The sequence below is a fragment of the Neofelis nebulosa genome, chromosome 3, assembly GCF_028018385.1.
Source record: "Neofelis nebulosa isolate mNeoNeb1 chromosome 3, mNeoNeb1.pri, whole genome shotgun sequence".
Classification (NCBI taxonomy): Eukaryota; Metazoa; Chordata; class Mammalia; order Carnivora; family Felidae; genus Neofelis; species Neofelis nebulosa.
The window spans coordinates 158,890,552-158,901,834 of NC_080784.1; the positions used below are offsets into that span (position 1 = coordinate 158,890,552).

Consider the following 11,283-nt stretch of genomic DNA (forward strand, 5'->3'; position numbering starts at 1 on the left):
GGATAGAGTTGCTGGTAGGATGTCTCACACACTCAGCACGGTATATAGAAACTCTGGCTCTGGAAACTGACAGACCAGTTGTAATTCCAATTTTGATCTGATAGCTGTGTAACCCTACAGACATTACTGAATTTCACTCATACTTATTATTTCATCTATAGCATGAGGATGATAACATTATCTATTTCAAGGTGTTCTTGTGAGAATAAGTGAGATATTGTAAAAATTGTTTATCTCTGTTCTCAGCATAAAGTTGAATAAAGACACATTTTTGAAAAATAATTTTTCCCAGAGAAACTTAATAATTCTTTTTTTTAACTGGTTTGTAGAGTCACAAAAAATGGAAATTTATTATTAATGTTTTTGAATCTGGGAGATATAGAGAGAAGTAATAACATGTTCTTTTCTTCATACCCATTTGTATTGTCAATCCTATATATTAACCCTATATATCAATCCCATGTAAATATAAACAGCTAATATTTTTAAACATAGCTCAATTTTCATGAGACACTATGTAATTAATACATATCAAAATCATTAAAAAGTATGTCTAGCTTTTCTCATTATTCTCACTAACCGCTAAAATGGTTTGGTGATGTTATCACTTTATTTGTCAGCAACTGGAGAATTGCTTATCTATTTCTGGGCTCTATTTTCAGCCCAAATTATCTAAATTAGCATTATCCTAGGCTTCCAACTGTAGACGTGGATAAATTAGTTGTCTTTCCTGTTGCCTAATTTGTGTACCTGATTTTGTACATACAAATGTAGTGTGAATTACTGGCATCAAAGCAGCATACTAGACTAAACTTCTTCAGTTTCAGGGGGCAGGTTTATAAAATGTAGGTTTTCATCACAATACTTGTAGATTAAATAGTGGCCTCACAAACCACTGTTTATGTAGTGCTAGGATTGTTTTATTATTGAAATAAAATTCTGAAGTATAAAATTGTCTAGAAGTTATTTTCCTTTACTTAGGTAACAAAATGCTCTCATTTTCCAGCCTATCTGAAGAAATATGTTGATTTCTTTTTTATTAGTAGTATTTTTTCTTTATTTTAGAGAGAGTGAGTGCAAGCTGAGCAGAGGGGCAGAGAGAAAGAGAGAATCTTAAGCAGGCTCCATGCTCAGCGTGGAACCCTACACGGGCTCCATCCCAGGACCCTGGGATCATGACCTGAGCTGAATTCAAGAGTCGGATGCTCAACCAACTGGGCCACCAGGTGCCCTGAAATATATTAATTTCTGATTTCCTAGCTTGTAAAAAGCCATTAAGCAAATGTGCCTTCTATTATCACTATTCCTGAATATGTATTTAAACATAATTTTCTTTGATAGTAAACAAACAAAAAATAATATACAAAGCGACTAAAAGATGCCTTTTCCTTTCCCAAGGTAGTTAACACACAGTGTCGTATTAAATTCAGGTGTACAATAGAGCAATTCAACAATTCCATATATTTCTCAATGTTCATCAAGAGGAGTGTGAAACATGCCTTCTAACACTATACTTTATAGATATGTGTGGTATGTTGATCCTTATATCTTGAAACATAATCTCTTCATATAGAGCAGAAAACATGCTTTGATTTTTCAATATTTAATATTAGCAACATTATGAGATTTATTTCTCATATGAGAAAACACGATGAAGAAAACACAATTCCAAAGATGGTATAGTGTCTAATTCCACCTTGTGAAAATTTGGATTTAAATGGAAAATAGATTGTTAAAAACAAACTGTATAATGCTTCATGGAAGACAAGGTAAACTTGAAGGATGAAAGATGGGTTGACATTGTTTTCAATAACCCAGCTTCATTATTCTGAGCATGTAATACATCTATAATATTCTATTAAACAATTGAATTAAGTGCTAATTTCTTTCTCTGGTCTCATGTCCATGTCATGAATAGCATATGACTTCAAAAATTATAAGGGAGGTATTTATGAGACACTAAACTGCTGAGGGAATGATTCACTCTTCATGGTGGTAGTATTATGCCTTATACTTCCATTTACAATATCAAAATAATTCATCATGATTAATGCTAGCATAGTAAGCCAACAGAAGCAATAGGGACTTACCACTTATTATTTGCTATTATTATTTAGGAATATTTCAGTTTAGTAGTTTTATCATAACTTAGATGATTTGAAATATAATTTTGAATAAGTATAAACTGAATGGTATTGATTTCCTATGCTATGTTTTTTTTTTCACTCATGGTAAATTTAACATTAAGTGTAGCTTTCAACCTGGTATCTCAGGCAAGTGATGACCTGTGTGTATTCTTAGAACAGTGATTGAACAGGTACTACATGTCTTCTAAAATGACACCTTATACTTGTGTTTGAATCTAGAAATTTATCAAGCTGTGTACTTTTTATACCAGCTTTCTCTATACTCTTTCTTCTGAAGTCCTGGTACATATCTTATTAGAAATTCATGGCAGCAGCTGTGTTTAAAAATTCATAATCTCCCTAAATATATACATGTATTACAATCCTTAAAGTATATTACATACTCTAGTTAGAAGATTTGTTTTCTGCAGGGTATAAAGTAGCAATTCTGAAACTATTTTATGTGTATGTGAGGATAAACAAATACATAAAGTTATTGTAGATAAAGAGAACTATGCTTCTCACTGTTGGAGAAAGAAGTAATAAATATAAATATTACTTATAATATGTTTCATTATTTATAATATTATAAGTAATGAAAAGGAGGAGGCTAGAATAATTTCCGTGATACTAAATTAGAATCAGAAGTATCAGTATGACACAAATATATTATATCATAAATATTATATATATATTGATAGATTGGTACGGATGCAAGTGTATGCAGTTTTGTGTGTATGTACATATATATTCATGTATATGTTCACACATACTATACACACACACACACACACACACACACACATTTCTATGTGTAATCCACTGAAAGAGCCCAACCCAATGATACTCCAGTATCAGTGCACAACTAGTGTCTAGATCATGGTTTCTAAATACGATTCCCCAGTGAAAAGTACCAGAGCTACTAAGAGAAGTACTTTATTCCAGAGCTGTTTAGTGAAAATATAAATATCTATGGTGCCAGAAACACAGCAGTATTCCAAAAAAAGTGAGATCATGTCAAGAGGACAAAGGAGCCAACCTGAAGAAACTACTGAATGCCAAACTGGAACAACTTAAGGAACAAAATAAACTTTAGTATTGGATTATAACCAATAGAATAAAACAAATATCTATGAGTTTCATACTTACATGTGATATTAATTAAATAATAAAAATGTGGGAGAGAAGGAATAGCTCTAAAAGAATTCAAATTTTAAAGTATAGAAGGAATAAAGCAAATATAAAGTCATTATTCAGCTAACATTACATTAATAATTATTGCAGGCAGACTCCACCCATGGATGGTAAAATCAGTGATAAAAGTTTGAAAATAGGATATCTGCATGATCTAAATGCCTCTTCCCAAAGGTAATTTTGATTATAAAAGGAATAATAGCAACTTTACAGTGGAGAAAGCTGGCAGGCAACTTCAGAAAGCTATCAAGGTTAACATGACCTGGAATAGACACATCAAGATCCTGGACCATCTGATATGATGCACTGAAAAAGACATACCATCACTTCTGTTGTATTCTTGTCAAAAGTTCATGACTTCGTTCTGATCAGAAAATACCAGACAGGGGCGCCTGGGTGGCTCAGTCGTTTGGGAGTCCGACTTCAGCTCAGGGCACGATCTTGCGGTCCGTGAGTTCGAGCCCCGCGTCGGGCTCTGGGCTGATGGCTCAGAGCCTGGAGCCTGCTTCTGATTCTGTCTCCCTCTCTCTCTGTCCCTCCCCCGTTCATGCTCTGTCTCTCTCTGTCTCAAAAATAAAAAATAAAACGTTAAAAAAAATAAAAAAAAAAGAAAATACCAGACAAATCCAAATTTAGCAACATTCCACAAATAGTTCATTGATCACCTTTGAAAATTTAGGGATCATGAAAGGCAAGAAATGACTGGGAATGATCACAGATCAGAAAAGAGTAAGGAGACTCAACAACTGAATTACTTTATAAAAGGCAGTCTTTGCAACTTGAGGAATTACTTTATAAATCAACCCAAGTGTTCAATAGTCACATTGAGTTTTTGTAAATGAATCCTCTGAATATTGCTTGTATTTTATACAGAAACATTTGGAAATCTTTAATCAAAGTATTCAGCAAATGAAACTCAGGAACAATTCAGCTTCCAAAGCTTTTAGGGAAATGTAATTATTGACAATTTTGCAAACAGGCAGACACTGCAATGTATCTCTGTAGAAAGTAAGGGAGCTAATGAATGCAATAGAGACCTCAAAGGGTATACTGGGTTGAACTTGAAATTATCAAGTTGCAATTTGGAAGGTCTCAACTTCTGGTAAAAAATATTTTAAAGGAATTAATAATTCTAAATGAATAAATTTATATTCTGTGGTGGGATTGAATAAAAATGAGAAGGCTTATTATTTGCTGCATTTAAATTGAGAAAAACATAAATAGTCATAGAGAAAATGAATATGATAATTTTCTTATGAGAACATTTTTTGAAGAAAGGTAATTCGAATGGAGGCCAACAGTAAATGTCTATTAAATAATTGGATTGAAATATTTACACATTTAAATATAAAAAATATTATAATTAAGAATATCTTTGATTTCACAGAATATGCTCTGAGCTTACCAATAGTCTTACAGCATCTATAGAGTATTTATCAGTTAAAACTATTATTATTTTTTTTAATGTTTATTTTTGAGAGAGAGAGACAGAGCATGAGTGGGGGAGGGGCAGAGAGAGAGGGAGACACATAATCTGGAGCAGGCTGCAGGCTCTGAGCTGTCAAAACAGAGACTGACGCAGGGCTCAAACCCATGAGCTGTGAGATCATGACCTGAGCCCAAGTCTGGCGCTTAACTGACTGAGCCACCAAGGCGCCCAGTTAAAACTATTATTGTCAGCAGAGAATACCTAATTAATGGTGTGTATAATATCACATTTAGTAACCATAAAATTCAACTTTAAATAGGATTGCAGGGAATTATATGAAAAAATATGACTATTTTGAAAAATACACGCTTCAGAGAAACAATATGGATTTAGTGACATAGTATTAGGGATAGACACAACTGACATTTAGTGGCTATGTACCATAATTATTATACCCCTTATATTATTTTTGATGATTGATTAGTTTGTGCATATGTTGTGTTTTAATGTATATATGCTATTTTAATATATTATAAAGAACTATTTCTTAAAATAATGTTTTAATAAATTATCAATTTCTTAGTTATTACATAACTCTTCCAAAAAGTATAACATTTTCATGAATTTTTAGCTCCCATTCACACTCATAAAAGTGCCTCTGTTGGGGTGCCTGTGTGGCTCAGTCAGTTAAGTGACCAACATTTGATTTTGGTCCAGGTTTGTTGGATCTCATGATCGAGCCCCACATCAGGCTCCACTGACAGTGCAGAGCTTCCTTGGGATTTTCTCTCTCCATCTCTCTCCCTCTGCCCCTTTCCCTCTGCACTCTCTCTCTCTCTCTCTCAAAATAAATAAATAAACATTAAAAAAAACCAGTGCCTCTGTTGAATGATAAAAAATCATAAAAAACTTATTTTATAGAGTATTAATTCACTTGCTACAAACATACAGTCCTAATAAGAAATCAGAGATGGATAAAGTGTTAGAGACATGATGTGAACAGAAGACAGGCGCATCCTGCCATGCAAGGCTTGTAAGCAAGTGCAAGATGGTCAAGGTGGCTATTTTGGAAGAGCACACGGAAGCCTGAACATTGAAAATGCTTTAGCTATGTGAACAAAAAGAGAAAATCTTTGGGGCAAAAAACAGAAAACAACTGCAAGCCCCAGAAATTGAAATCTTTCAAAGGCTGAAGGCGCTGGGTGCTGTGATTCAGGGAGAAGCCTGTGATAAAGTGGGAGAAGAGGGCAGTGAACAGAGATGCCTTGATCCAGTCCAGTTCCCTAGGAAACAGCCTCAATGACAGAGATTTTCATGTAGGAATTTTTTTTCTAAGAAATGTTCTCAGTAACAACTGTAAGGGAGTGAGAAAAGCATAATTGAGCATACAGGGAATTTGAATGGGTGTGTATTGTGTGTATGTCATATATCATGGATCACATATATCAGAAATCATATATATCAGAAATGGGTTGCCTCATTAGGAGAGGAAAAAGTGGGAGCAGTACACACTGGCTTTTACGTGCTTTGGCTAAAAGCAAAACAAGTCACTTCTGCCCCAGCCCATTGACTAGAGTAGTAATTTGGCCCGACCTAATTGCATGGGACCTGAAAAATGTGTAAGAAATAGATGGGAATGTTTGGTGCGCTTGTGCCTTCCTTACAGGAGATTAAGAAGGCATTCTGTAAAATCAGTATCTATCTACAACACCTTCTGTAGCCTAATAAAGGTGTCAATAGTATTCTTATGTGTAACCACATATGAAATTAACATTAAGCACACAACCACATGTATAAGTAGAAACTCAATTACACATTTGTTAAATTGAATAAATCATGTCTGTTGAGTTGAATAAATAACATTCCATGTATATCCATTTTGTATCAATTTTTTATTTGTGATGTTATTTCAACACTGTACTCAGATTCCCTCCAAATGAGTCCTCCTTGCAATAAGTTTTGTTCCCCAAATCTTGAATTAATTGAAATGTCCACTTGAGTTTGTCAGCACCAAATAGTTAATAAATGTCTGAATAATTTTGTGGTGATAAATAGGTACGTATTGTTTCTGCATGAGGATCATCTCTTCTTTTAGAAATATTACCCACATAATATCTATTCCTTTTTTATTGTACTCAACCTGAGTGAACTGCCATATTTATTTCAAATAGTATATTTAGAGACAGAAATACTACCAGCAGCTTTCTTTACGATTCTTTTGGCCTTACCCTGAGGTAAACTAGGGTCAAATTTCATTTATCACTTGACAATAGTAAAGCTTATACTAATCAATAGATTACAATGGCATCCAGCTCGTATATCTAAATAGCCACAGGTTCCTGAGCAAAGACCGGGAGATTGTGTATCTATTCTGTAAAACAATGTATTTCCTGAAAGCTACATACCATCACATCATTTGCCTCCTTAAGTATAGGCACCACTAATTTTGGATGATAGATCAGAATATAATTTTCCTAAGCGAGGTGGGATAGGTGGGACTGGAAGGGATGATGAGGGAGATTTGGAAAATTGGAGTAAGAATCACAAAACTCTGGAATTAAAAAAAAATAGCCTTGGTTTCCCAGATCTAGAGAAGTTTTGCTATGACATGAATGAAGTAGGATGCTAGAGAGCTGCTCAAAGATATAATTGGAAGGAAATGATGGAAATTTCTTGGGAGATGGAAAAGTTTTAGATCTTACTTGGAGGGATGATTGCTTGGGTATATACATTTACAAAAACTCATCAGTTGTATGCATAAGATCTGTGCATTTCATCCTGTGTAATTTTTTCTCAATAACAGAATAATATTGTTTCTTTGGAAACTCCAAAAATTAAGCTATCATCAAAAATGTGAAAGATGCAGTGATAATGATTCCTACAGCATTTCCATTTAATTCTCCAATAGGTTAAGTGTATGACTGAAGGTACTGAAGAATAATTATCAGAAGTAACGATTGTGTCAGAATGGGTATTTTCTACTAAAAAAAAATTATTCCAGTCCCTAGCACTTAGTACTCAGTTATTCCAAAGCAAAATAATCTAGTTCTTACCATCTGATATGTATCTATTCTTCTGGAAATGGATTTCTCTTCTTTTTTTTTTTTTTTTTTTAAATTAATGTTTATTTATTTATTTTTGAGAGAGACAGACAGAATGCGAGCGGGGTAGGGGCAGAGAGGGAGACACAGAATCTGAAGCAGTCTCCAGACTCTGAGCTGTCAGCACAGAGCCCAACATGGGACTCAAACTCACAAACCCCGAGATTATGACCTGAGCCGAGGTCGGTCACTTAACCGACTGAGGCACACAGGCACCCCTCTTCTTTTTTTTTCCCTCTGGTAACAATCAACTTCAGGAGTTTGCTTTCATCCAAAATATGTCTTGCATTGTCCAAAATTGATTCACATGGACTATGACTATATAACTATTTCCAAGAGTATTCCACTGTTCCACAATTTTCATAATACTAATCTAATAAGAACTAGAAAGAAATGGACAGGTACTCTGAACATGTTGGTAGTCACACACACATGAAAGAGATGTTAAAAATAAATTATTTGAGGAGTACCTGGGTGGCTCAATTGGTTGAGCATCCGACTTCAGCTCAAGTCATGATCTCACAGTTTGTGGGTTCGAGCCCCGCATGGGTCTCTGTGTTGACAGCTCGGAGCCTGGAGCCTGCTTCAGATTCTGTGTCTTCCTCTCTCTCTGCCCTTAACCCACTCACATTCTGTCTGTCTCTCTCTCTCTCAAAAATAAATAAACATTAAAAAATTAAAAAATAAATTATTTGAAATTACAAAAACCTGCTGCATCAATAAAATCCTATGTTACTCAATATTCTAGAGACATTTTTGCATATTCTCTCAAAATTAAATTGTGTATATCTTCTATACACTTTTACTAAGATACTATCTCTGATACCTTCTAATTCACTTGCCAGTTTTGGGTGAACCATGCAAGGGAATTCTATCTGTTACATGTGACAGTGCAAGTAAACCTTCCTATTGGCTCTTAAGGCTTTCAAGATTCAATTGTCATTGAGAATTTGGTAGTGGATGGAGATGCAATATGGACTCTGTAGAAAAGTGGAAAAACAAAATCATAGCATTGGTCCCTTGGTTTTGGAGGCAAAGCCGTGCTCCCTTTTTGCACAGTAACTCTCCTTTGAGCATATTACTCCTCTCAGCAATAGTAAACAAACGCATACATAAATAATTGTGCTTTGTCCAGTAGCTCTAGAGATTTTGTTTCATTGGAACAAATTAGGTCAGTCACATCTCTGAATTAAATGCAGGCTGGGAAATGAAATTATTTGATCAGCCATTTCTGAATCCCATATGCCCATGGAGCTTGGAGGCAAGTATAGATAACCTGTTGCAAATGGAAGTCAAATCAAACATGGGAGCAAATTAGTTTTAGCATTAGCAAAAAAAAAAAAAAAAAAAAAAAAAAAAAAAGGCAAATCTGCGGCAGTTTTATATTTACCTATCATTGCACTTTTTCAAATTGGTAAGCCCCCAAATTGTATCTGGAGATGTAAAATTGTGTCTGAAGTTAGAGCATTTCCTTCTTATTAATTTAATATAATAAAGGTTAAAGGTAAACACTACCTCAGGCATTCACAATACTAAATAAAGAAAATTTCCACCCACTTTTTACCCTTTTCATAACTCTACGTCATGCGATTACTTTTTATCCCCCCCCCCCCAGAGAAGTAAGAAACATTGTCCGCATGTGCTCTTTGATTATTTCCTCATTTCTAGTCCCGCCGATCTCTCTCCTCTGATGGAAGTGGTGTGGAACAGCAACAGGTGGTGTCCTCACTCTGGCAGATATTTCTGGATAATTCTGTCTGATACCTCAACACCTTTTGTAATTCCAAGCAGATGACATTTCCTATTCATACAATAGGCATGGGATGTTAAGGACAACATATCTTTCATATTTTCTTTTCCTGACTTCTTGCTGTACGCATCTTTAATTCACATGACTTTTTAACTTCTGGATTACTTTGAATAGGTCATAGTAATATACATGTAGGGAGTACAAAAAAAGCTAAATACATTTAATCAAAGCCTAAAGATTTAAAAATTCCATCACTTCATTGAAATTTACAGAGAACAAGCATAGCAATTATTTTGATTATAATTATAATTGTGTTAATTATAATAATCTGTACAAATTTTTCTAAAACCCAAAATCAAACCAAGAAATATCTTGTGGCTGATAAGATAGCTTTATTTTAACTTTAACTATTTCAAAGACATTCTCTTATACCCTTGTAGAGTATAATTTTTGTTTGTGAAAAAAAATAAGATTTCACTGTCTTTACACACACTATAGCATGATTGCTGTACATGGTCAATTTAACAGAATAAATTAAAATTGTTCTCTAGGGTATGATTCTTTTTTCAAGAGTTTAGGAGTACAGGATAAAAATAGAATGAAGGAAATCTCCCTACTTTCATGCATTTATACCTAGAGAATAGGTTACATTATATATGAAATCAGGCATATCCACAGACTGGGGTGGAAGCTAATAGGCAATAAGATGATAAGAAAAAGTTATTTTTAAATAACAGGAAGCTCTGTTGATACTGTGTAACATTTATTTTAAAGATGAAGAAACACTCTAGATTGATTTTAATAGCTGGGAGAAAGGCATAAGGAAAGGTTGCAGGAGATCAGCAGGAAGGAAATGACTGTTGATGAAGTTCATTCATTCTATTAGACTTAATCTTCCTTATTCCACTTCATTTTCTCAGGAACATTTTGAGGTTGCTGTTATTCAATATTTATTTCGTGAAAGCTAACACCGTGTTAAGTAACTTCCCCAAAGGCTTCAGAGTTAGAGTGGTCAGAATCATGAAACAAATGGTGAGTGCATTATTGTTTTCACAGCTAGCATCAAAGTTGCTCATGAGGGAGAATTTTCTTGTTAAGGAAAATGTTTTTATGACATCGGTTAGGGTGGAATACCAGGGCCTCTGGGAATAGGTGGAGGTAGGAGCTCAAATTGCAAAAGAAAAACAAACAAAAAAAAATTAAATAACAACATGTTTCATTAAAAGAAATAAAATTGAGTGCACACTTTGGCAGTATATATACTAAAATAGAAGGATACAAAGAAGATTAGCATGGCCCCTGTGTAAGGATGACACCCAAATTCATGTTCCATATTTTTTAAAAAGTGAATAAAAATTAATTCCTTCATTAAAATACATAAACAAACAAAGAAATAAATAAAATAAAGCTGAGGGATCACTACTTTCATGTGCTCATGAAAGGAAAGACAAAAATAAAATAAAATAATAAAATAAAATAAAGTTGAAGGTTCACTACTTTGGTGTGCTCGTGACAGGAGAGACAAAAAAGGAAAAACAAAAGAAAGACAGATTGAAAACAGAGAGTTTTAGTAAAACTAGGCTTTAGATGAGCTAAAAATTCAAAGAGAAGTCCAAGGATAAATGAAGAAACTTTGACAAACAAGAATTTTGAGTGCAAACGAGCATTGCCTCGTGTTCCTTA

At 34.1% G+C, this 11,283-nt stretch overlaps 1 pseudogene; it reads left to right on the top strand.

The window, feature by feature from the left end:
* The first annotated feature begins 10,842 nt into the window (after positions 1-10,842).
* LOC131508191 (U6 spliceosomal RNA) lies at positions 10,843-10,939 on the top strand (annotated as a pseudogene).
* The last annotated feature ends 344 nt before the right edge of the window (positions 10,940-11,283 follow it).